This window comes from Dermacentor silvarum, chromosome 1 (assembly GCF_013339745.2).
Source record: "Dermacentor silvarum isolate Dsil-2018 chromosome 1, BIME_Dsil_1.4, whole genome shotgun sequence".
NCBI lineage: Eukaryota > Metazoa > Arthropoda > Arachnida > Ixodida > Ixodidae > Dermacentor > Dermacentor silvarum.
In genome coordinates, this window is record NC_051154.1 from 25,148,210 (window position 1) to 25,172,185 (window position 23,976).

Consider the following 23,976-nt stretch of genomic DNA (forward strand, 5'->3'; position numbering starts at 1 on the left):
GAATTTAGCCAGCACGTTTAGCGGAATTGTATTCTCTATTCATACATGGTTTCCACGGGGCACACCCAGTAGCTCTCTCGAGGCGCTGCCGCACTGTCTCGAAATGGGACCGGCAGCCAATTGCCTAAACGGACAGAATGTCCCAATTCGCAGCTAACTCACCTTCAAACTTGTACTTTGCCCACTTTGTCCACAAATAACCTTTATCAGCCCCCCCCCCCCCCCCTTCCTTTCTTTATGCAAACACACACACACGCCCACACGAGGGCCGTGTACTGATATCGCAGTCCGCGTTAATCAACCAATGCGCTCAAAATGCGATTTCCACTACTTACGATACCTGTCAACAACACTACCCCCCCCCCCCCCCCCTTTCCTCGTTTTATGAGAGCGTCTCTCGGCGCTTTCGTCTTGCTTTCTGACGAGGAAGCCAATCCGGCAATTGAAATCCTGTTCCTCTTGTAGCTTGCGATTGTGGTGTAGTCACGGCCTGAAAACAAGAATTTCTGCACCTAGAACCCATTACTGACAACTTGCAACGACACCTCGGCCTCACAAAAAAAAAAAGCACCACGAAATCAAGAAAACAGACGCCAGCTGAAGGGAAATGTAGCCCGATTCACAGCTGAGCAACAACATCTCGGGGCATCTCTCCCCTCTGGCAGATATCGATCGGCGATATGCGAAAGCGCCGATTTCTCCTTATTCTCCTTTCGCTCGGACGCCGTGTTCTTGCATCCTGCTGTGATTTCAGTTGCGCGCGGGTGCTGTTGAGAAACGCGTCACAATATAGCTCGCCGAAGCATTCGCCACCATGCACGAAGCTCTTGTCGCCTAGCACTCACAGATGGCTCAGCATTTCCGGCCATGCTTTCACTAAAGCAACAGCAAATACGGATAGCTACTGAAAACTGAATAACTTGTTTATAGAGCATTGACTAGGTAAAGAAAGGGACGAATTAGAGAATAGGTCATTTGCCATGGCGCGCTGCCGCGCTCGAGGTGACTTCAGTGCGAGGAATAAACGTCACGCTTTCGTCTAGGCTAAATCGTTAAGCAGGGACACGCATTCTTCTGTTTGTATTCTGTAAGCGCGTTTTTTGAACCTTTCTTCCCACTTTTGATGACCTTTAGTGTTGCTGCTTATATACCGACAGGCAATGCATGCGAAGGTGAGGGCGCGAGCGAGTTATCGAGATGACGACCTCGTACTTGGTGGTATGACATAAAAGCGAACGCATTGAGCAAGCAGCGCGCAGGAAGAAATATGTGCAGGGAAGATAGTGAGAACGAGATGCCAGTGATTTCTAAGCTTTGTTCTTTTTTTTTATATAAATAGTCTGGCGTTTGGACTAATTATTGCATTGCACTTCATCACAACCAGATTTCTGTCCGATGACCCAATTTCTTTAGGGTGCCTGAGACTATATAGTAACGTGCCCTCTGGGATTGGTTGTCCTTGAAGGAGGAGGAAACAACTTTCTCAATTTGGCTTAGTGAGGGGTGGCTACCAGGCGATGCCTTACAGACACTTCCTCTAGGTAACAAAAGTAACATAGATGCATTATTGCCAGTCGTACAGAACATGATTGTCTAAACTGCCCATTGTTGTTGTTTTTTACATGTGCTAGGTGGTATTTTTCTGTTCGCTTGTGTTTTGATTGGTTGACTGATTTTTCTCGTCCAAAATTTTTACTTCGACATCCTAGCCACTTTAGTGAAGGGCTTCTGACCGTTTTTATTTTACCAGCTGAAGTTCTCTAATGTGTATCCAATTCTCACAACGCTAACACTTTCGCATATGGCCACCACGACCGGGAATCGAACCCACGACATCTTGCTCATCAGGGCCTGTATTATATGTTATACTGTGGAAGTCAAACGTTTAACGCCAAAATAATATATTAAAATCGCCGGCTTGTAGAAGGGGAGCGAAATTAGATATGATATTCTGTTGGCACAGTCAGCTGTGCAGGAGGAAAGTGGGCGGTGCTTAGAAAGGGATAGTAAAGGTCAATGGTGGTAGCAAATTTGATGACTAAAACACCTCGTAGTGTAGCCAAAATTATACATTTCAATTTTTCACACTTTCATTACACGACTGAAAAGATGCCTCTACTAGCAAGAGCATGACCACGCTGCAAAATAAAATGAAGAAAAAAAAGAAAGAAAAGAAAACAAATGGGGGAGAGGAGAGGTGGGCGCGAGTTTCATTTGCAAAGGGCAAAAAAGTATGAAATATAGTAACCACGCCACCGCAGAGAGGCACCTTTCATATTAGCCATTGTCTGGCAGTCCCTACCGTCAAGCCGTCAGTCCGATCACGCCAGTGTCCAGCACAATTCACGTCTGGAGTGATTCAATCTAAGCCTATGGCAGAGAGCTACAAGCTGGCAGGAACACTTCGGCGTACGTTGTGACAGCCGTATGACTCAATCGAGGAAGCAGGTGCACTTTCCAATCAATAATAGGGAGATTTCGTCGCCGTCATAATCCTTAGCCTATTTTAGGCCCACTTCAGGACAAAGGCCTCTCCCAGCGATCTCCAATTACGCATGTCTTGCGTTAGCTGACTGCATCTTATGCCGGCAAGTTTCCTAATTTCATCAAATAGGGCGATTTAGATTAGCTGAATCGATTCGTGTTAGAGAGTGTGGAGTGCTCCCATCATATATACTAGAGCGCTGCCTATATATACGTTCTCATCCCCCTTAATACTTAGCCACTGATTAGGTAATAACACTACTAGATAATTACACGACCCTTGTTGCTACTTTAGCATGTTTTTGTATAATCAGACCTAAAGAAATTCCGTCATGCTTACTGTGCTGATAATGAGATCATGTCTCGCGAGGTGTCGGCGATGGCTCAATTAGAAGCCAGTATTGTTGCGATAATGACGATCGTATTTTCCTGCATCGTGCGCTGTATTTTCGAGAAGTCAGCAACACTGAGTAGTACTTTTGCGGAGGTTCTACATCCCTATAATATCCAAGTTAAAATGAATGGGCTTACACGTACTTGAGACTAAGAATCTAAGTCAAGGTTCCTGGAGAAAAAGAAGAAAGAAAGCCCTCTTCTCGATCCCTGTCAAGATGAACAACGCTTCTTTGAGGATATTTCGCGTCGCGAAAAAGAAAGAAAGAAATAAAGAGAGACAATTACTGAGAGAAGAAGTAATGATGTGAACATTGCGATACGGTGGCGGCCCTTCAGTTTATGAAGCGTTATGTGTGCTGGAATTTCTGTCTTACTAGCCAACGCTCGAAAGCAGCCTTGACCCTCGCACACGTGCGACCTTTTCTCCACCGAACGAGGACCAGGCGGGCATGCATGTTCATGGCCGGTCGCTTCCGTATATAGTTGAACACACAGCGAAACACGGCAGTATACGTAATCACGCGCGCATGCAACCTTCCTCAGGCGTACTCGCTTGCAACCACGCTTCTGGAGCAACGCCAACAGCGCCACGTTCTCCAGCGGTTTGAGAAGTGACAACGCCATCTGGCTAGCGTCCGTGCTGACTCGGGCTTGAAGACGTGACGCGAAGCTCAACCATTGTCCCTCGTTTGTCAGAGGGCGCGACGTATTTCGTCAGCGTTTCTCGTCGTAGGTGTCGGCTGGTGCAGATAGCGGTGCAAACGGCTCCCGGAGCGCGCTCACGTGAGGGCTCTCCATTTGGGATGAGCGCATTTGGGATGGTATGGCGGGCGGCCACTCCCCTCAACGCCGGTTTCTGACGCGCTTCCCGCAAAATTTTAGGGAAAAATTATACGCATTCGCATCACGAGACACAGTGAACACTGGTATGTCCAGAGGGCACGTACCATACAACTAAGGTTACCAGAGCATCGAATAGTTCCTTTTTTGCCCCCCGTACTAAATAAATACAACAGTAACTGAAGATTGGCTCCGTGTTAGTTCAAAGAAGGACTTCTTTGTTATATGTAATGCCATCGGCGTTTACGTGTTTATTGTTTTATTGTTTAGTGTGTGTGTTCTGAACACATTTCTTGCTCGTGCTGCTTGTTACGCATGTTTGTACATACGGGTTGGGTTAAGCTCTTTTGTCAATTACTATCAAGGGATCATGGAGAAGAGACTAGTCAAGCCGCTTAATCTTCACTTTTTTACCTCGCCATCCTCATTAGAAATTATACGCCGTATATTTGGGTGAAAATAAATTAAACTGAAAATCAGAACGCCTGTCCGCGTGGAGGCCACGTACTGCAGGCGTTGTGCCTCGCCGGGTGGCCGATAACAGTTTTGCTTTTTCTACGCAGCCTAGCTTCTCTACATGCAGGGGCGGAAGCTAAAGTTAGTGCTTCTGTGAATCTTTCACTGTTTCAGGTCCTATTGATTCCTGTAATGAAACCTAAATATTTTCGCAAAGGGGACAGCTGAACGAGTTGGTTAACGTTCTTATTTGAAACAGCCCAAATGTGACGAAAGGCAAAGTACGACGTACAAAGGACTAGTGCTGCTGTTTTAGCGATTTTGTCGATAGATCATTTATCGGCTTTCTTCTCTATTTAGCGACAAATTTTCCAAGTTAGCGACCGGCGACTTTTTTCAGCGACGTGAATGCAAGATTGGCAACATTTTAGCGACTTCGAAGTTAAAAAAGTTGCTTCGAAAATAGTCTTCTAGACCTATTGTGAGTGGCGAAATGCGAAAATGCCCGTGTACCGGGCATTGGGTGTGCGCTAAAGAACCTCATGTGCTAAACAATTATTGTGGAGTCTCCCAATACGGCGGGCATCATAATCATATCGTGGTTATGGCAAGTAAAACTCAAAAATAGTTTTTTTTCTTTTTTCATGGGATTCCCATTGTACTCTTAAAATGCATGTTTATTTATTCTTTACGAAACCAATTTGAATGCGTCTTAACGCTACGAGTTCTGAACTTTCCCTAAATACGCCCGAATGATGGACATTTACAAATTTGATTGTGATTTAGAACGCAGCAGGACTATATAACAAGATAGATCGACTGTAGAAAGGCATATACAGAGGAGCGACTGGGCTCGTTCACGCGTGCCTGAACAATCTCCCTAATTTTCTCATGGCTTTTGTGCAAATCAATACTGCACGGAGCTTTAAGATGGACGAAGGGGCGAAAGCGTAGTGTTTGATTTCCTCAAAGGTCACGTCGCCTTGTTAACATGCAACCTTGTGCGTCCTACAAGATTTGGCTCATATTTAAGGAGAACCGAGAACTAGAAAATTCAAAGGTAATGTTGGACCACTTGCCTTTGCGTGATAGGACAATCAGATTGCTTGTGTTCTTTTGAATCGAGCTGCATTTGGAACCTCACAATCTGAGGGTAAAAGTTGAGTTTCAGCTGCCAACGTTCGTAGTTATGAAAGTATAATAGTAAAGTAAAAGAACTGTTGCACACTGCTTGTGAACTATGTGTTTATTACCCTCTCACACGGACCTTACACAAACATGAGACGTATCGGTAAACAATTTGCGCCATGCTAGCGTATAATATAGGGTTCAAAAACACCTACGTAGCCTAAAATATACTCTGAAGCTTTAGCGAACTCTTTAGCCACTTTCCAGAAAAATTTGGCAGCAATTTAGCGACTTTTTTTGTCTCACTTCAGGGGCACGCTTCAAAAAGTTATGGCAACGCTGCTACGGACAAGTGCTCACTGTTTCTACTGACGTCTAAATCAAAACGATTCACAATCGAAAATCAATCAAAAAAATTGCGAGGGATTTTAATGTCGATGTTATTTTTTCCGCTAATGACAATATTGGTAGGGAATGTGCGGAAATTGAAATAAAGGCGAGCCCATAACATCCTAAGGAAGGTCACTGAGGAGTCAAACGGAGAAATCCTTAAGTGACATGTGTCACAGGTGTTGTCTATTCCATATCTTGTGGAAGGGCTTACATTCAGGAGAATGGGTGTTGTTTGAACAAGCGGCCGTGACAGCATAACAACAACTTAAAAGGTACGCCCTGTTCGCATCAGTCTGCTCACTCTAGGTCACGTGGGCCTTCTTTTGAGCGTGCTTATGTGGCGTGGTATTAAGACATGACAATCAGAGGGCCCGTAACATCGTGGAAGCGTTCAACATCAGCAAAATGGTGAATGGGGTGATGGTGTGTTGTAGCTGCAGGCGTGTTTAGCCTGGTGATCGAGGTCGCAAATTGCTCAACCTGAGTGTCTATTTCACCTTCACTAGGGTGAAAGAGACACTCAGGCTGGTAGCTACTCACTGGGGTATTTACCAGCTGTCGAACAATTCGGTGTTTCTCAGATATGTAAGAAGAAGGCGCGAATCTTCCTTGGGGCCTCAAGAAGAGCATCGTGTTCACTCTGGTATACATATTAGGACGACCACAGAAAGCGTTCCATGTCTCCTGTCTCATTTCACGAAATACAGAGCGGAGATTCGGTACGTCCCGTCTTCAATGACCATGCAGGGTATATACATATATGCAGATCCTGTCCTTATCCGATGCAGTGAGAGTCTTCATCTCGACTACCACCACTATAGACTAGGACAATGTTTTCGGTGATTCTTTGATGAGCAGCCAGCTTGAGAAACACCTTCCACTTCGGAGTTTTCAAGTATGCTCTGAAAGTTCCCGATAACAAAATTTAGTTGAGGAATCCCCGAAATACACTGTCAAAGCTGAGTGCCTAAGCCTAGGGGTGGTGATGTCGTCTTTTTTCGGAAATCGAAGTGGCGCGCGTCAAGTAAGCTTTTTCATCCAACAATATATCAAACAAATAAATAAATAAATAAGTTAGAAAGCTTTTCTGTTCGCAGACGAAGAAGTCGCACGCCTAAAGTGGCGGAAACGTCGTCTATGCTCCAGACGGAAAGAGTGCGCTCTTCATTTCGGGACATGAACCGGATAAAGCCAAGTTTGAGTGCATACGTGTGCGTGTGTGCGGCCATCGTGATATGTCCTTCTCGCAAAAAAGTGATATCGGGCTAAGTAGGCGTGGGGCTGGACAAACATCTGTATACATTTTAATGCAGTGCCTCTGTCTTTCTGCATGATTAGTTTTATATACCACAGACGGAATCTTAGTTGAAACGCTGCTTTAAAACACTCCTGCTTAACATACGCAAATGCAACGTTTTCTCACACTAGAACTATGCGGATCGGACAAGCTAATTGTTGCATTTCACCAAGTGGAGTCTGCAGTGTCATTTGGATTTCTGCACCCTGCGCTTCAGTTGATCACTTGCCCGTAGCAACAATTACTTACTCCATGGCGCGGGATAACTGAAGATTAGTGCCATGAAGGGAGTCTTGGCATTCCACTTGCCCCCCCCGTCTGCCACATGACATTCAAGAACTTTCCTCGTAAGCCGGTTTAATACGGAAATGCAATTTTCCCATGCACAACAATACCGAAGCCATTCGCTGGCCTTACCTTCCTGACTGGTACTGATAGCTCTGGAAAAAAGTGTATCTGCATGTGAACTTGCATACTGTTGTTTCATCAGGTCAGTGGTGAAGCATTGGTATATGTGTTTATGCGTGTTTGTACGTGGTATACGGCAAATCTGTGTTTAACTTCTCTTTATGCTAGAAGGCCTTTTCCTTAGGTCGCTCTTTTGTAGACATTGAAGTAGAATTTATTTTCATCAGTAGTAGAAAAAATATAACAGGTGAAGTATAATTGCACAATCGGAGGTCCCGAAATAAAAGCTATCGGGGGGACCTCCTAAACAGGAAGCAAATGGGGGTTAGTACAATTCTGGCAACAGTAGCAGGCTACATCATACAAAGGTTGTGTTTACATGTCAGTGAAAACAAAAGCAAAACAAACAAAAAGAAAAACAGGATAAAAAAGAAGAAAAGAAAAAAACACACAGCTTTGAACACAAAAATGTGGTTGTATGTGGAACATGCAAGACAGAAACACACATATAGACTATATATGGAAAGTGGTTTAGTTCTCTGTTCTTGTGCCATTTTTTTATTGCACATGACTTGCCCCTCATGTGGTAGCAAACTGATTAATAGCTGTAAACATTCACTTTAGCTAACAGCATCATTTCGCTTACGCAACAAGTTGTCATTGGGGAGAAATGGCCACGTACTTGTTGCGGCCATTTCCAATGTCATTGAAAATAAGTCAAACTTTCTTCTTTTTTTCCCTCTTTACTGCTTACTTTGTGCTATTAAACATTAAAGAGAATCAAATTTTGCGTCGTCTTCTTGTCTTTCACTAGTGATCTGGACATCGATTTGGCTGAGCGTCCAGACAGTCGCTCGACTCCGGCACGCCTCTACACGCCGTCAAGCGCCAACCGCTGCTGAGTACGCGCCGTCCACCTGCAGCTTCAACGAGCTTCCGCTGCCGCCAATCGTCACCTCGAAGACTCACCTATAAAGAGGTACGCTGCCTGGTACATCTATTTTCGTTTGTTATTTCGGCCCGTATTTTGTTGTCTGCACTCCATTTAAGTGCACCGCTATGTGTGATGAAAAAGTACACGCGAGCAATCAACACCAGCTTGATAAGAGGATATCAAAGTGGTGTTGATACGAAGCGAAAGTACATGAAGTTTGCACGCGTCACCAGAGATTGTTTTCTGTCATGTGTGATTTCCAAGGACAGTGTTCTCCGAATAGGGCAGAAATACAGTCACAAAGTCACCTTAGAAAGCTACGGCTACACCCAATATTGAACATAGTGACTGTTTAATGCTTAGGTAAATTTAGGAACTGTAGGATGACAACTCCAACGTAAGTGAGGCAATGTAGTAGGGACTGTTGAGGGGACATAATCAAGTCTCAGTAAAGTATACTTAGCCAAAGGTATAGGCACAAGTATGGGTTTTCTGGTTTTATTCTTTTCACTCCTTATCGCCGTCGCCTTTCAGTGTCCTGTGAAACACGTGGTCATATTGTCACTTCACGTAGTGATAAAATATACCTAGAAAAACCAAGCGCGCGACGTCAAACGCCGAATATCGGGACTCAAGCGAGATTCTCCGTTCTTTTTAATAAAGCGCCGTTGCATGCTGATCAAGTTAGCAAAGTAACTGAATTGAATCTGGTGGCCTCAAATACAACATCTCTCATGTAAACGACAATGGAAGCAAAGGCGCCTCATGTGATACAAATTTTGCATGCGGAAAGTGTGCTGAGGGCCAGTAAGCGAGTAAAGAAAGAGCCGATGATGTTAGTCGTAACGGCAGCGGATGCCTTCAGCCACTTTTTAACATGCTTAATGATTCTCCTTCCATGGCAAGATTCTCCTTCCATGGCAGACAAGTTTCCTATAATGAATTAAGTCAAAGGTATTTCAACAATTTTAAATCTGATGAAATCGATTCTCACGCAGACCACGAATGCTGCATGCGGTCAATGCGCAAACGAATCGCGCATTGACCACGTGTGTTGGGCTCCACGAACGCATACGCTTGTTTTTTGAAATTCTGTCATTGTTTCTGGAGAGCAGGGTTAGTATTCACAAAAAGTTCTTACGCTATAAAACTGTTCGTAAGGGCTAATTATCCGCCCCGCCCCCCCAACCCTGATGCTGAGCATAACATTAGCGAAAGCCAATGACAAATAGCCCTTGCGAACGAAAAGCTTATCGGAACGCGGCCAGGAATTGAACCCGGACCTCAGCACTTTGCAGTACGGACCGCCTCAACGCCTACAGTTTAACCGTAGTTCTGTAAGAACGGCAGCTGAGCTGAATGTTCCGCAGCGGTCTTCATTCCTGCAAACTTGAGTAATGACTCAATGAACGTGGGGCTAGTGTTTTTTTAGAAGCTCATTGTTTTGTGTGGGCCGGCCAGAAAACTCATTTCTTCCATCGAGTAGCAGCAATGAACAAAAAAAAAGAAAAAAAAAAACGAATGCGATAGGCTGCCGGGCTCATACGAGAGCCGAGCAAGAGCCCTTATTGTGTCACATGCGGAGTCTGCCATGCAGAAATAATGGTTCCGGCGGTCGTGCCCTCTCTTTGATGCTTACGCCCGGCTGCTTTCCATTCGCGCTTCCGTCACCATCAGACCGTGGGCGCGCTACGCCGGGTGCGTCGGTCATTCCGACTCATTCCGGGGTTCCATACCGCTCATGGCCGCGGTTTCCCGTGTCCATTATCTTGTCCCTCTTCTTCATTTCCCCCTCTCGAACTTGCGGCGCTGCCCGTGCGAGCGCGGATGTTTGGTTTATCGGCTTCGCGCCGAACGACATCGAGAGCTCTCCAAATCGTCTCCGCGAATTCGCGACTCAACTCTCCCTGCATGCAACTGTGTAGCGTATATATATATGCGTATACGCCCCGCACTCGCTCCGGTGCTATCAGCCTAAGGGCGCGTCTCGCGGGATGCTATTATCACTGAACGAACAACCGAGCCGACAGCCAACTTGGTTCGCTCTGCCATTCATGCAAGAATGCGAACATGGGCTCCTGACAAGTGCCGCGGGGTGTATGCTTAGCCATCTGGGGTTTTTTGCAAAGACAGAAGAAAAAAAATAGGCTATGTAAAAGATGGCGCGAGCTCTGTGAACCCGCACGAGAACTAGCACAAGAGGGCAAACAGTTGTAACCGTCTGCCGTCTTTTCCACGTTTGCAGAAGGAGGTTTGGACATTTGTATTTCTACATATGGAAGCTGTTCATTAATTTCCCGCGGGCGTTGGTTGTTGCCGGTGGGGCACCCTCTCTTTTATTCACTGACAGCGCGCCTATTGCTCTCCCTCACTTTTACCCTCGTACGCTGTCATTCAATATTAATGTGGAACGCGCCATTCGGCGGCGAGGCCGTGTACGAACACGTCACACCCTTTGGAAGTTGCCAATTTACGGGCTTTGAAGACGGATAAAGGTCCGAGCGCCGAGCCCTCAAGGTGAACAAAGGAATTTTTGGTGTATGACATTGTACCCTCGTGTCCTTACCGCAAAAACACGAAAATGTCCCACCAAACAAACGAACAAAAAAAAAAATCGGCGTACGATTGGGTTGCTCCCTGGCGGTATACAGTATTTGAAAGGTGAGGCTCGCCTTATCGCACAGCTTTGAAGGCAGAGCAGGGTGATAAATTAGGCTTCCTGAATTGACTGACTCCAGTGGGTGGGTGGGTGAGAGACGATATTAGATATGAGAAACTCTGGAGCAAGATATTGCAGTGGGCATGTGTGGAAATACAAGCCTCATTTGTGACTCAATTATCTGTAAAGTTCATGATGGGTCGTAAAAACCTCAATGGCTTACAGTTTTCCTTCGAACAATATGATTCGCCGGTTTCTTCATTGTGTACTGAGGTTCATGATTTAAACTGCACACAGGTGACTAATCTTTCGGGATTCCTGCTGGACGATAATTAAAATTCATCTCAGAATGGGGCTGGGTTACCCATGGAGGCACGCCATCGCTCGGGATTATGCAGTATTTCTGTAGAACAGCACTGCAGTCAAGCTGCGCTGCGCCGTAAGCAAAACAATGAAGTTGTTGCGCGGTCGCAGTGAATGCGTTCCATCGATCCTTTGGAAAGGGAGACATCGTAGTATCGTGTTCGTAAGATGGATGCAACACCTGTCTGCCAGAATGGGAGCGCTGACCGGTACAAAGCAGTTATAAAGGGGCGCCGCTTTTAGGGGGGCATAGGCGCAGTGCCGCGAGCTTACGTCATGGACGCAGAAACGAGCCGCTGCCTGGGCCAGCCAGAAGATGCAGTGTTTACAGCGGAGCGTCGATATAATGGCACATCGGTAGCCCGATCGTGGATCGCGAAGTCGGTATCGCTAGACCAGAGGCTCGCATCCGGACTACAGTGAACGCGGCTTAAATGGTTAGGGTGGAGTGGCAGATTTCAGCGTGAATACTTATCGTTATGAAGCAAGTTTTAGCGAAGCTCATGCAGTGTTTTACTGATTTACTATTAAGTTTCGCATGTAGCCTACCTCTCAGAGCATATCCGGAAATGATTGATCATCAAGCTACAAAAAATACTAAAGCGACAAAACCTTCTGCAAAACAGAACCGAGTTGGAGCTGAAACGGAGGGCATTTGATACCAAAACCGATACTCTGCTGATGAGGCTATAGGAGCTCATCATCGCGAGCTTCCGGACGAGCTACTTCCCTTTGCAAAAGTACAGGCATGTGTTACAAGAGATTAGGATCCCGGTAATGAGGAGAATATATGAAGCAACAATTGCAACGCTGCAGTATTGAGAAAAGCGGTGAAATGACGACCAAGGGGAAAAAATGATGTCGACTGAATTTTTCGTCACCGCTCCAAAGACGAGAATATTAGCGATATCCGCAATGAACAGCCATGTTGTGTTTGCATATAATTATACTTCAGAGTGTAGGTTTGGCGGTACAGAAAGCCAATATGGTCCTCTTTAGACAGTTGTTAACACTATTTTAGATTTTCATATTCCGAGCGACCTCGACAAACAGGATGACAATTTCAAAAATTATTATTCAATAGAAAAAATACAGAAACAACGCGACACAGGACGAGTGAAGAGCACAGGACAGAGCGCTAACAACCAAATGCTTTATTTCCAGAAGCGGCAAATAAAGACATCATTGAAGGTCGTACAAAAGAAAGAAATCGAAGGATAAGCGTTAGCCACGAAGATAACCAAGTCCTTTTGTTGACAGTGTGAGGCGCGCAGAACTGACGCATGCGACGCCGCTTGTGAATATGCAAAAGGTCTCGAAGATTTCAAGCGCGCGCTGTTCACGATATCTTCTAATTATTTTGCACTTGTCAAAGATTGGGCTGCAACCACTGTATTTTTCTAATGATGAACCAACCAGCCCCTTTGAACACGCTGTTAATATTCCATGTGTGTGCAAGAGTTGGCACATGGGTGATGCCCTCTACTTCTCTCTAAGGCAAACAGTACGTATAAAAAAATTGGCCGGTTAAAATAAATAAACAAGCAAAAGAGAGAGAAGCGGTTACTTTAAAATCGCATTCCACATAAAAATCAGCAATTGAACTTGTCAATGTGTCCAGAATACCCTGTTGCAAAAACCCTGCATGTACTTACTGTGCGCGTGCACACGTGCGCATGCTCAGCCATTACGTACGTACGTCACTAAGAGCTTCTGCAGACTGCGATACAAATGCCTCTTGAGTCGCACCTTGAGCTCCGGGACGTGCTCGGCTCGTGCTCAAACCCTGTCTACGCTCTGAGCGAGGCGATGGCGTTTCTGCTGTCCTCGAGAGCGTGTCACGCCGCCGGTTCCGAAAACAACGTTTGCGAATGAGTCTACGGTGTTTGTTTCCCGCCCCGAGTCTCTCCCGGCTGTGTAAATAATGAAACCACCGTGTCTCTGCGATCCGGGGACGCTGCCGTCGTCAAAGCGGCGTCTGGGACGGGCTGTGGCTGTCTTATTTACGCGCTAGCGTATTGCGCTGCAGGCGTGGCCTCTATGCGGACCAAATCTACACAATGATGATCGCGCAAGCCTTTGTTTCTACACGCCTGCACTATTCGGAGTTTGTACTGCCATAGCAAGAACAGGAACTGAGCACCTATCCATCATCACAAGCGGGTGACTGTTTAAGAGAGTCGAAAATTGGACAATTTGTAAGAACAGATGATAAAACAGCTCAAAAAGTACAGCTACTACAGAGCAACGAACGAAGCCGGCCATTGACGAAAGAAAGTACTTAACTGAGAAACGGCATTATCTAAGTGCATGTCTTGATTATAGCTATTTTAGGCTTTTTTCCCATTCGAGATAATGGAAATGAAAAAATAAAGTGGAAGAAAAAACGATGTCCACGCCACGAAGGCTTCATACACCTCCAAATTTGTCGGAATTATTTATGTACAAGGTAAGCCTTACATATTCGCTTTAAAAATGTCGGTGCGCCCGATTTTAAACGCAGGGCGATGCGAATTTTATGGGTGCCAGCGCTTCGTGCTCGTCTAAACGCGACCGCTGACGCGATTGCAGCTGAAACCCCGTCATCATATCCAGTACTATAACGACTTATAGGCACGACACCCCAGCAGAGTGACCAATTAAATCTGTAAGGGGAGACAGGGTGGAGACTCAGTATCGGTTATCGTAGTCGCCTTGGCAGGGCAGCTAAAATCACTTCGGCGCGTGCCTTCTAAAAAGATGCAGTGCTTAGGGAGCATTGGACAAATGTAATTTGTTATCCGGATTCCAACCGGCTAAAGGCGTTTCAGTTCTTAGGGTACACGAAGGGCACATAAGCCTAGAAGATAAGCGGCAAAGACACGCGAGCTCATCTATATAGACGCGAGCAGGAAGATCTCGCTTTGAAAGTTGTGCAAATGATTTCCTAATGCCGCGCGTGTAAAGGCGGACAGGTCGAGAGCTGGAGAACGCACTGCGGAAGAAAGGCCGAATGAAGGCAAAATACCTAAAAAATGTCAGGTGACGTTTCTAAGAGACATATATCCTTGCCTATATACCAAGATCCTTACCAAAATATTGTCTAGCCCCTCCGAGGTATTCTCTGTTGGTTTATTCTTTTTTCCCACCACCCTTATATCTGTTTTTATTGAAATGGGTAGTCTTGTCTGGCTATAAGAAGTCAATAAATCTCGCTGCTTGGTTAGTCTGTGCATATTCCGTGAACTAACCTGGCGCACTACATACATCGCCATGTACAGGCGTCATGTGCACGCAACGAGGCCGCGTGAATGCGCTCTCTGTATAACGCCCCAGTTACAAGCCTCCACGTTGACAGGGTGAGTGACCGCACTTGGCCAAAAACACAAGAGCTGACGATGGATGCGCAATATTAAAAGTTGTGCATATTCCAAGCTATATACGTTGGTTACGAAATAAACTTGCTATGTACAGTGTAATAAGAGAATCAACAAATGCAGTTTGCCTTTTCGTGCCCCCTGTCCCGGCTTGACTTCCAGAAACATTTTTGCGAGTTTCGCCTATAGCCTTGAGCAGTTTGGGACGTCTTTGCTTTGCGGGACAGAATTTGAAAACCGACAAAAAACAGAAAGCCATACTTACTGGAGTGACATATTGCATCCTGCATATTTTAATACCATCAAGTAGACATGACATATCCAACAATTGCACAAAACAAAATGGGGAGGGGGGGGGGGGGCAGTTCTAAGACTGACGATTGCGAAGAGTCTACTATGTTTCCTGCATGACCAGACTTTTGCAGCTGCTGAGCACTTAAGACCGCATTTTAGATCTCTTGAGGCACCTAAGTCATATCATAGAACGATTTCCTCTCAACGCTTGCGGGCTTCGCTGGCGCTGCACTTTTTCCATTACTGCGTGTCTTGTTTCATGTTACGAGATTAGAAGGTTTCGTGAAACCCACCGTTTTGTCAAACTTTACGGCGACAGTGAATTAGCTTTACCGCAATGAGATAACTTTAATGATTAGCGGTAAAGTGACTGAAGTTCCCGCTGCTGTTTTTCCAAAAAGGAGAATAAAACAAAAAGAGCCCGAAGAAACCTAGAACATACTGCGCGATGGATGAGCCACCCGTAATGACAGAGTTTCACTTCGACCTTCTTTCGTCTAATGAACACGAACTCAGGTGGGCAAACATTCTCTTGTACGAAAAGCGGAAAGTGCTCCTAATCTCCTATTTGTAGGAGAAGAATCTTCGAACGACATGAATCATAGAGTCCATGTTTTTTTTTTCTTTCTTTCTTTATTCTTCTCTTGCAGCACAAGCTTCTCCGCTTAAGTAATTTTCTCAAGGAGACGTATTTGATCTATTTGAAACTTTTCTACCCTTAAAGAAGAAAAGATGGTGTAGGCATAACGAGAACATTAAAGTCGTTTAAGTGCTTCAACATCTTCAAAATCTTGTCCTAGCAGTATAGAATCAAATATGTACGCTGAGAAAAATAGAAGCGTATCGAAGTAGTGACGCTGCAGTTACTTCATGAATTGAAGCTAAGTTTCCACCCACCTCAAGCGGCGTTCAAGGTACACTGGGGGTGCGTTTACCTTTGCTTCTGTGCGTTTCTTAGCAGAGTAGGAACATTACAACCCTAATATGTGACGCTAGTCCTGCCTTTTTGTCTACTTTACTGAAGCGGTGTGCGCGACGCTTTGTTTGCATTTTTTGCTTCACTTTTTTTCCCTTTTGTTCTGTTAGGCCAGCTTCAGCATAAACAAGTACATAGACTCTTTCTGCGGCAATATTCTCTGTGGAGAAACTACTTCTAGCTCTCCTCCATTAAGCCAGCAGAAAGAGATGCGCCTTGAAGCAGGCCAAATGTTCGAACACAAATCCCGGCCGACGTCACTGCGACAGACGGCGCCCCAGTGCAAAGCCGGTATAAGGGTTCGCGCGCGACTGGCGATGGGGCTAACTACGCGTATAACGATCTCACTTCGTTTTCGCTTCTCGACGCGATGCTTTTCACCGCTGCCTGAGAGAGGCTCCCAGCACGATCACGCTGACTGCAGGCTTTGCCCGTCACCTGCGGTAAGGCTAAAATATCGCACACATAAAGCGCGACGCAAGAGTTAAAAGCAAGAGACTTTCTTTTTTTATGTGCGTGCGTGCGTGCATGTGCGTGCGTGCCTGTCTGTGCGAACGTTCAACTTTGATAAGAAACTCCTGGGAAGCCGGATGCTGCAGGACCGGTTGTTTTAGCGCTACGAAGGAAGTTAAAAAACAAGTTCTGTGTGCCCGTATCTGTATTGCACGCTTGGGTTCATTAGAAACGAGAGGTTGGATCCTTTGCCGCCATCGTCGCTGCTGTAGTTGCACCCATCCGAGACGAGAACGGGTCTTTAAGCACTGGTATTGGCAGCTCGTAAACGACTACCACGTATATTTTTAGCGGTGAACGATGGAAAGCAATTTTAGCACAGTGGATCGGAGGCTTCTTCCCCTTACGTGCAGGCATCAGAACGTTTGTACCTCCGCTCGTTTTTTTTATAATGACGGTTTGATCAAGAGCTGCACTTTATCGTTGAGAATAGTTTGCGTCCCGGCTAGATGTTGGCTCATGAATCGATTAATTCGCAGGTAACACGTACTGCCACAACAGAAGAAACACAGCTACTGAATGGCCTACACCTTTGAAAGGCTAGCACACGGAGAGTGGTATGTTTGAACGTGAGACCTCCAACGGCCTTGCGCAGTTGATTTGTGCTAATCAAAGCACATTTATCGAAGACCCCACGGGCCCTTGCGCGGCTTGAGCTGCGTTTATTTTAGTGTAAGTTTTGGTTTTTAACCTACACCTATCATAGATATAATCGTAGACACTTCCTTCGCTCTATACTAAAGTCTACCATGCGTGTGCTAAATGCAAATGTGCCGCTTTGCCAGCTGGCAAAATTTCGGCTTTTGTTTGAAAACGTAAACAGTTCGTTCAACTTGAACTTGCGATATTTTAGTGACTTATAAACCGTATAAATGAATTATTTTCAGGAAATGACGTTTGTAAGGATTATTTCGTCTCTAGGACTATTTAGACTATTTGGTAAGCGTAGAAAAGCTCTGTTTTCGCTTTCTGGGTGAATTATTATTCGCCCCTGATTCAACGGCTTTCAGCCGAAAGAGCAAAAGGAATGTTACAGCTTCTTATAATTTACACACTGGCTTATTTTAGCCAGATGGCGGGGAGCGAATACTTTAAGTCGGCGCGTGTGCGTCTTCTGATGAAGCAATACCCAATCACGCGTACTTTTTTTTTCTCGCTACAGCAGATAGCTCTTGTCATCTTAGTACCATGTAATCCATCGTGACGGTGCTTTTCTGAGAGCAATTCGACGGTAATACTGCTTTCAACACCATTAAAAATACGTTGTTGTCACTGCCACTCGCAAACATTGGTCCTTCTGAGCATGCAAGAGACTGTTAGAACACGGAGATGTATAGCAGCGAGAATAGTCAGAGCTATATACGCGAAGGTGTGCCCACTTAGCTAGATTATAATTATAACTATGTTAGCTTATCGGTCACCGAATTAATTGTTCGTTCAAGGAAAATATAGAAGTAATTAGGTTTGCGCCCAAGTGCCTTGGTGTTTTCCGCTTCAACGAAAGTACAGTCGGTTAAGGATGTTCCAATATGCGTTACGTTCTCAGCACTTGCCGCGACTATAGGAAAATATGCTTGCACGTGAGACGTTCTCGTTCTATTATCATAATTGCGTGCGCAGTCCACTGCGACTGCGCACGCAGTCCTGAATAGTCGTCTCCCCCTGTTAATAAAAGGCCCATTATCGGATGTGAAAAGTTCGTTAAAAGAAGCATGACCGTGCGGCGACATTAACAGCCTACAAGAGCCCACTTGATTGCTCTTAGTTCACTAACGCTCGTAATTGTTCATATAGCATTCATGCGATATTTTTTTTTCGCGGCTGAGTAGCCTAATCTGTAAAAATACTCATTCATCTATGACACAACCATTTATTTGCTAAAAGGCACTGTTTGCAGAGCACGCGAACTCGCGTCTACCCTTGCTGGAGTGTGCGCTGATATCGCGTACTGTGGGAGGATGCTTTTTCAGTTGTAACTACGCCACACTTTGCTTCATATGTGCAATATGTTATCGTATCCAGTCAAAGAGTTAGCTCAAGCCCATTCCTCTTCAGCGGTGATACCAGGAGTCGGCTGCACTCAGAAGGCGTCGTATGGTGTCGTGTGGTTTCGGGGCCGGCAGAGCCATCTCTTTCACGCTCGGCCAATTTACCGCTCTAAACGGTCTATAGTGTATTCTGGCACACTGTAACGGCGGCGGCCCACAGAAATGCGCTACATGCACTGCGCCAGACAACTCGGGGGTCCACTCCCGGGGGGCTTCCGCTCGGTGCAGAGTAACTGAATGGGCACCGGAGTTCAAAAAATCGAATCGAGAGAGGGCGCATCACCAGCTCATGCACCGTGTTTTGGCCCTGAACGACGGCACCACCGAAGGCGAAAGCACTCCACGAGTGTCCGTATAGCTGCTATTTCTATAAAATAAATTACCGACATTGTGTCAAGATAAGTTGTAACGTTGTATCAATAAAATAAATCAAGATCGCAGCAGCATAAGATAACCACGTCCCATCTCTCCTTCCTCCGCCAACCCCTTTGCACACTTCGCAACCCGATGAAGAAGAGCGACGATATTCAGTGACTTCAATTCAGCAGAACGAAACACCGTGCGGTTCAAGCGCTTCAGTTATATACGCTTCAGACGCATCAGCCATGCTTGCACACCATCACCTGATTGTATTTCTCAAATCCTATCGTATTCCTCTGTTATAATGTACTGTTACTCCATCTGTCAGCCCCCTTCTTGATTCGGTTATAATGTAGTACGACGAGCAAGTAGGCAAAGTTGCCGCGCTGCATCAGGCCTTGACAATGGCACGGGTACACGCGGTACTTGTTAGTGGGCGGAGGATTTGAACGTTATGAAATCAGAGTGGCGCTAGATCTATGACAATTCATAGGGTCTCTCGGAGGCCAGAAGTTAAAACAAAGCAACGCATTTCTAAAATAAAAGGCGCGCATGTTTGTTTTTTTTTTTTTTGCGATCTTTCCATTTTTAACTCAAATCATTTAGTGTTAGAAAAACTTTTATGCTGCTTGCAAAAAAATTATGAAAGCCCTCTCCCACTACGAAAGCTGGTTCATCATGGGTCAAGCGCGCATTACGCAAAGCGCTCAAATTTTAGGCGGCTGTTATCGTGAATGCAGCAGCGCTCACTTCCGATAACATCGGGAGCGGAGGCGCTCGCGATTTCCCCGATTTTTATCAGTACGGGGCGAGTACTTGTAAATGGTCTGTGCGCAAAGCAAATGTCGTCAGACATTTGTCGCAGCACCTTCCGTTTCATGAAAAGTCGAAGCCTTTCCGTTGGTATGTCGAGCCGATGGAGAAACTTGAGCTGGGTTTGCATCGTCGGTTCTTAACACCGAAAAGGAGCCGACCGAGCATGCTCCCACTATGGCGCTTGCGCTGGGCGAGAAAGTTTTGGTTGAATCGGCAAAAGAAGTCTGTAAAAAGTTTGCCAGAACAAACACCATCTGCCAGCTTCCTTTTTTTTTTCTTACGTTGGCATTGCATTAGTTGGCATTAGTTTACATTGCAATTTTTTGCCGGTCCACTGAGTGTGATGTGATTTGCCAAGCGCATGAAAGTGTATGCGCTTTGGTCCGTACATTGACCTTCTGAAGTAATGAAGAAGAGGCCGGTTAGTCGAAATACAGGTCTTGTGCAGAGGCAAGTTGACAGGAAATGACAGCCAGAAATTAGACTTGAGCAAGCAATGGCAGAGACGTCCTTACACTCCTTCCGCGTAGCAGTCCGCCGAGCAACGTATTCTGTTTCAGACAGCAAACACAATGACACATCCGCGTGCCACGAATACAACCTGCACCGAGTAAAAATGGAGGCTATCTGCGAACACAGGTCCTTTTGATTACCGCAGCTGCTACCAGAGTAGAAGATTTTGCTGCGCCGGTTACACCAGGGATACGGTTCTGGACACTGTCAAACTCCTCCGGGTTGGCGTTTTCAGCCGATTAGAGAGGACGCAGCCTTCCTATGAGTCAAAATTTGGCACTGCCCAGAATAACGTCTAGCGTCACCTTAGGAATACGAAGCCGCGGCTGCACTTCCTGAGGTATACGGAAACGAACTTGAGGTGATGCCTCCATCGCAACAGCCCGCTTTCTTTTGAGCACAATATAGTGTTTACAAGTGTTTGGTTTTCTCCTTCTGTATTCCCTGCCTGCGTGCACCCATCCTCCAACGCAAGTTAGGACAGCGAATAATCCGCTAGAGTTCCTTTTACTACGAACAGCAATTATGAGCTCGGAAATGGGCCGATCCTGTTCGCTCGTTCGTTCCTCACGTTTCGATCATGCGCTTACTTAGACACACTGGCGGATGTCAAGTCTTACGCAAAACAGTTAACGAAACGACAACGGCAACACGGTGCAATTGACAACTGGGGTATGGATGATGGCACCACGATGATACCAACAAATACGGAGGCGTGACGATGGTGATTGCATGGCGGCGGCTATGATCTAGATGTCGACGCAATGATAATCATCGGGCACGGCGATGACACCATGGTGACAACAGCAGCCCAATGACTACGACAGAAACACAGAGGACAAAGACCTAAATACCTTTGACATGTCAAGTAGTTTAGTGCGCCTAACAGCTAGTGGCGCTACAACGACGACACGATGAAAACGACGGCTGCGGTAAGGCGATGACGTCTGCAAGGTGGTTACGGTAACTACGAAGAGGACGAAAGGGAGGCGCCGTCGGTGGTGACAACGGCAACATATCGTTGACTGACAAATGAGAAAGCGAAAAGCTGTCTTTGAAAGAGAAACGCTGAGTATGACGGCAATCAATGGGTTGTCCACTGGAGTTGGCCTCGCGTTACACGGGCTGTAAGCCAGAGAAATGAAAGAACACGCGCACACCATGTGTCTTCTGCAACATAGCGTCAATGAAGAACTGCAAGTTTGGTGCCCACGCCATAGGAACCGCAGCTGTGGCCTTCACATCGCTTGACGGAGGATGAAGAGTTGTAGCCCGAGAGAGGCAAAAGACAGGCAAAGTTCAGGAAGGGTGTCGAAACGTAAAAAAATGCTGTTCGCAGTAATTGAATTCAATCAAGGAGTCATTTGGATCTTTTCATCTGGACAACGGACTACTCACTGACAAGAAGTGCATTTCGTTTCCACTGCGGCTTACAACCGAATCCGTGACATTGTCTCGGCGAATGAAGCATCCGACCCGATCAATATGTCGTGCCACGCAATAGTTAGGTAGGGTTGTACAACTAGGAAGGTTGGGAGCAGTACACCTCCGGCTACTCCATTTGGCTTGTATGGATAAGAAAAATTAGCTTTAAAGTGTTAACAGCGCAGATGTGAACATTGACATTGTCATTAAGATTTTAACAGCAATATTCAGCAGGGTTGTCAACAGCACAGATGTGAACAATGACATTGTCATTAAGATTTTAGCAGCAAAAATATTCAGTCGTAGTTCAGCACTAGATAGTGAGTTAGGTTTTCCATATCCCTGCGATCTTAGAATAAAGGCGAATAGAGAATAACAATGACACCTCAGCCGTGTCAGTAGTAGTGCACAAAAGCCTGCTGTCCATATTGTCATTCAGTGAAGAGCGGCGGGCTGTAGCTGGCGAGACTGAATCAAGCATTTATTCCACACTGCTCTTCTCGTATACATTCACCGTCACGAACGCCGCGCGTGGCTCGCCGCGGGGTCCGCACAGAGGCCCTAGAGCACCGTCTTGCGGTCCTGTTCTGCGCCGCTCTCCTTAGAAAATTCGCTCGGCATCCCATCCGCGTCCATAATCGTGATGGATGTCCACCAGCTAAAGTGCCCGTCACTCCATTCTGCTGCCCCGATTCGGCTCTTCACGCGCGTCGTCGCCGGCATTAGTCAATCTGGCGCCTAAATGCACGGACACGCAGGAGAAGGGGCTTCGTGGTTGCACAAGGAACGACAGCCGTGAAGTCCGTTTGGCGTTCACTGTATTGGTGCTGGCCGGCTGCCCTTGCGTAAAACTTGTGGCACTGATCTTCTTCTTGAAAGCTTTGCAGAGGATGCTGATCAGCCTCAAATTCTCATCTCTGCCCACCAGAGGCTTGAAGCTAGCAGCAGTGTTGAGTTTATTGAAGGTGGCGGAGTAGGGCCATGGTCTTCTGTTGTGGTCATTGTTTCTTGCGCAGTCAATAGAGCACTCGGCCAACGGCTATACTCGAAGTGTTTCTTCCATTATTTGACTTTCTCACTCATGCTGCGTTTCACAATACAAACAGGACTTGCAGCCTGTCCTTATTAGGGGATAAAGGTTGCTCAAACAATAATTAATTACGGGGTTTTACGTGCCAAAACCACGATCTGATTATGAGGCACGCCGTAGTGGGGGACTCCGGAAATTTGGACCACCTGGGGTTTTTTAACGTGCACCTAAATATAAAAACACGGGTGTTTTCGCATTTCGCCCCCATCGAAATGCGAACCTATAGTCCGTCACCACGTTTATACGAATGTGTGAAAGCGTGACACCGTACATATAGAAAGAAGGGAGAAAACAGAGAAAGAAGGTTATAAGGTCGAGGGTACGAGGCGAGAAAAATAAAGTGAACAGCTCCCCATGAGCAGCTTGCTCTACGGACAGTGTTCTTACGCACACAGCAATCGCGAGATCTTGACAATCAGTGCTAACGTCCGGCGCTAATGATATGAACCTAATGAGCGCCGCTGCAAGTTTAACATTACCCTTTTCAGAGTGGTGATATTTTATAGCGCAGACTCACTTGGAAACGTGTGGAATGTGGTACAGACATCCAGCACGTGCTAGCTATATGTCTTGGCAGCTCGGCGCAACAATGCAATAGCTCTAGTATATGGTCTTATTGAATGATTTTTTTCGAAGGCTGCTGAGACACTCCGATGTATTGGCATTGTAACATGATGCAATTTACAGAAGCCAATGCGCTACAAAGTGGTGCTCAGGAACGGCATCAGGACCTCTCAAATATTTCCGGGAACATTGTTATAAAGAAGAGCAGGATATTCTACTCCGGCGCCATTCGTGGAGATGCAGGGTAGAGGTTCTGTTTACTACTAGAGTTGGCCCCTTTACTGCCTCCATCCCGCAGCCCTTTCAATCACTGCAATTCACCAGCGTCTACGTTTGTGCGGAGCACAATTTCTGCTTTGTTGGCATGTCAAAACGACGTTTGAATACATTCCCGGCATAAACAGAGTTGTGTTCCCGTGTCGTATTGTATAATGGCAAGCCTCCTTATATTCATCCCGTTTCACTCCTACTTCCGCTGCTTGGAAAACTTCAGGAAGTCATCTGAAACGCTCCGGTAAACAAGGAAGAAGTGGTTTTGCAGCCGTCGTAGCTCGCAGCATGCTCGACTGAAGCACAACACACTTCCGGCTTTGCTCACGATCTCCTGAAACTGAAACCCTGTATTAACGACGCAATTCTTCTCGTATAAAACGAGCACAGCGC

The 23,976-nt window shown here is 46.0% G+C and overlaps 1 protein-coding gene across 2 annotated transcripts in view; it reads left to right on the plus strand.

Annotated features, from left to right (window-relative positions):
- Positions 1–23,976, plus strand: part of LOC119458206 (neuropeptide Y receptor type 5) — a 299,626-nt gene that overhangs the window by 101,520 nt on the left and 174,130 nt on the right. For both annotated transcript variants that reach the window (XM_049665604.1, XM_037720032.2), the window contains exon 3: positions 8,217–8,381. The gene's annotated coding sequence lies outside the window, so the exon portion shown is untranslated. The remainder of the gene's footprint in view (positions 1–8,216; positions 8,382–23,976) is intronic.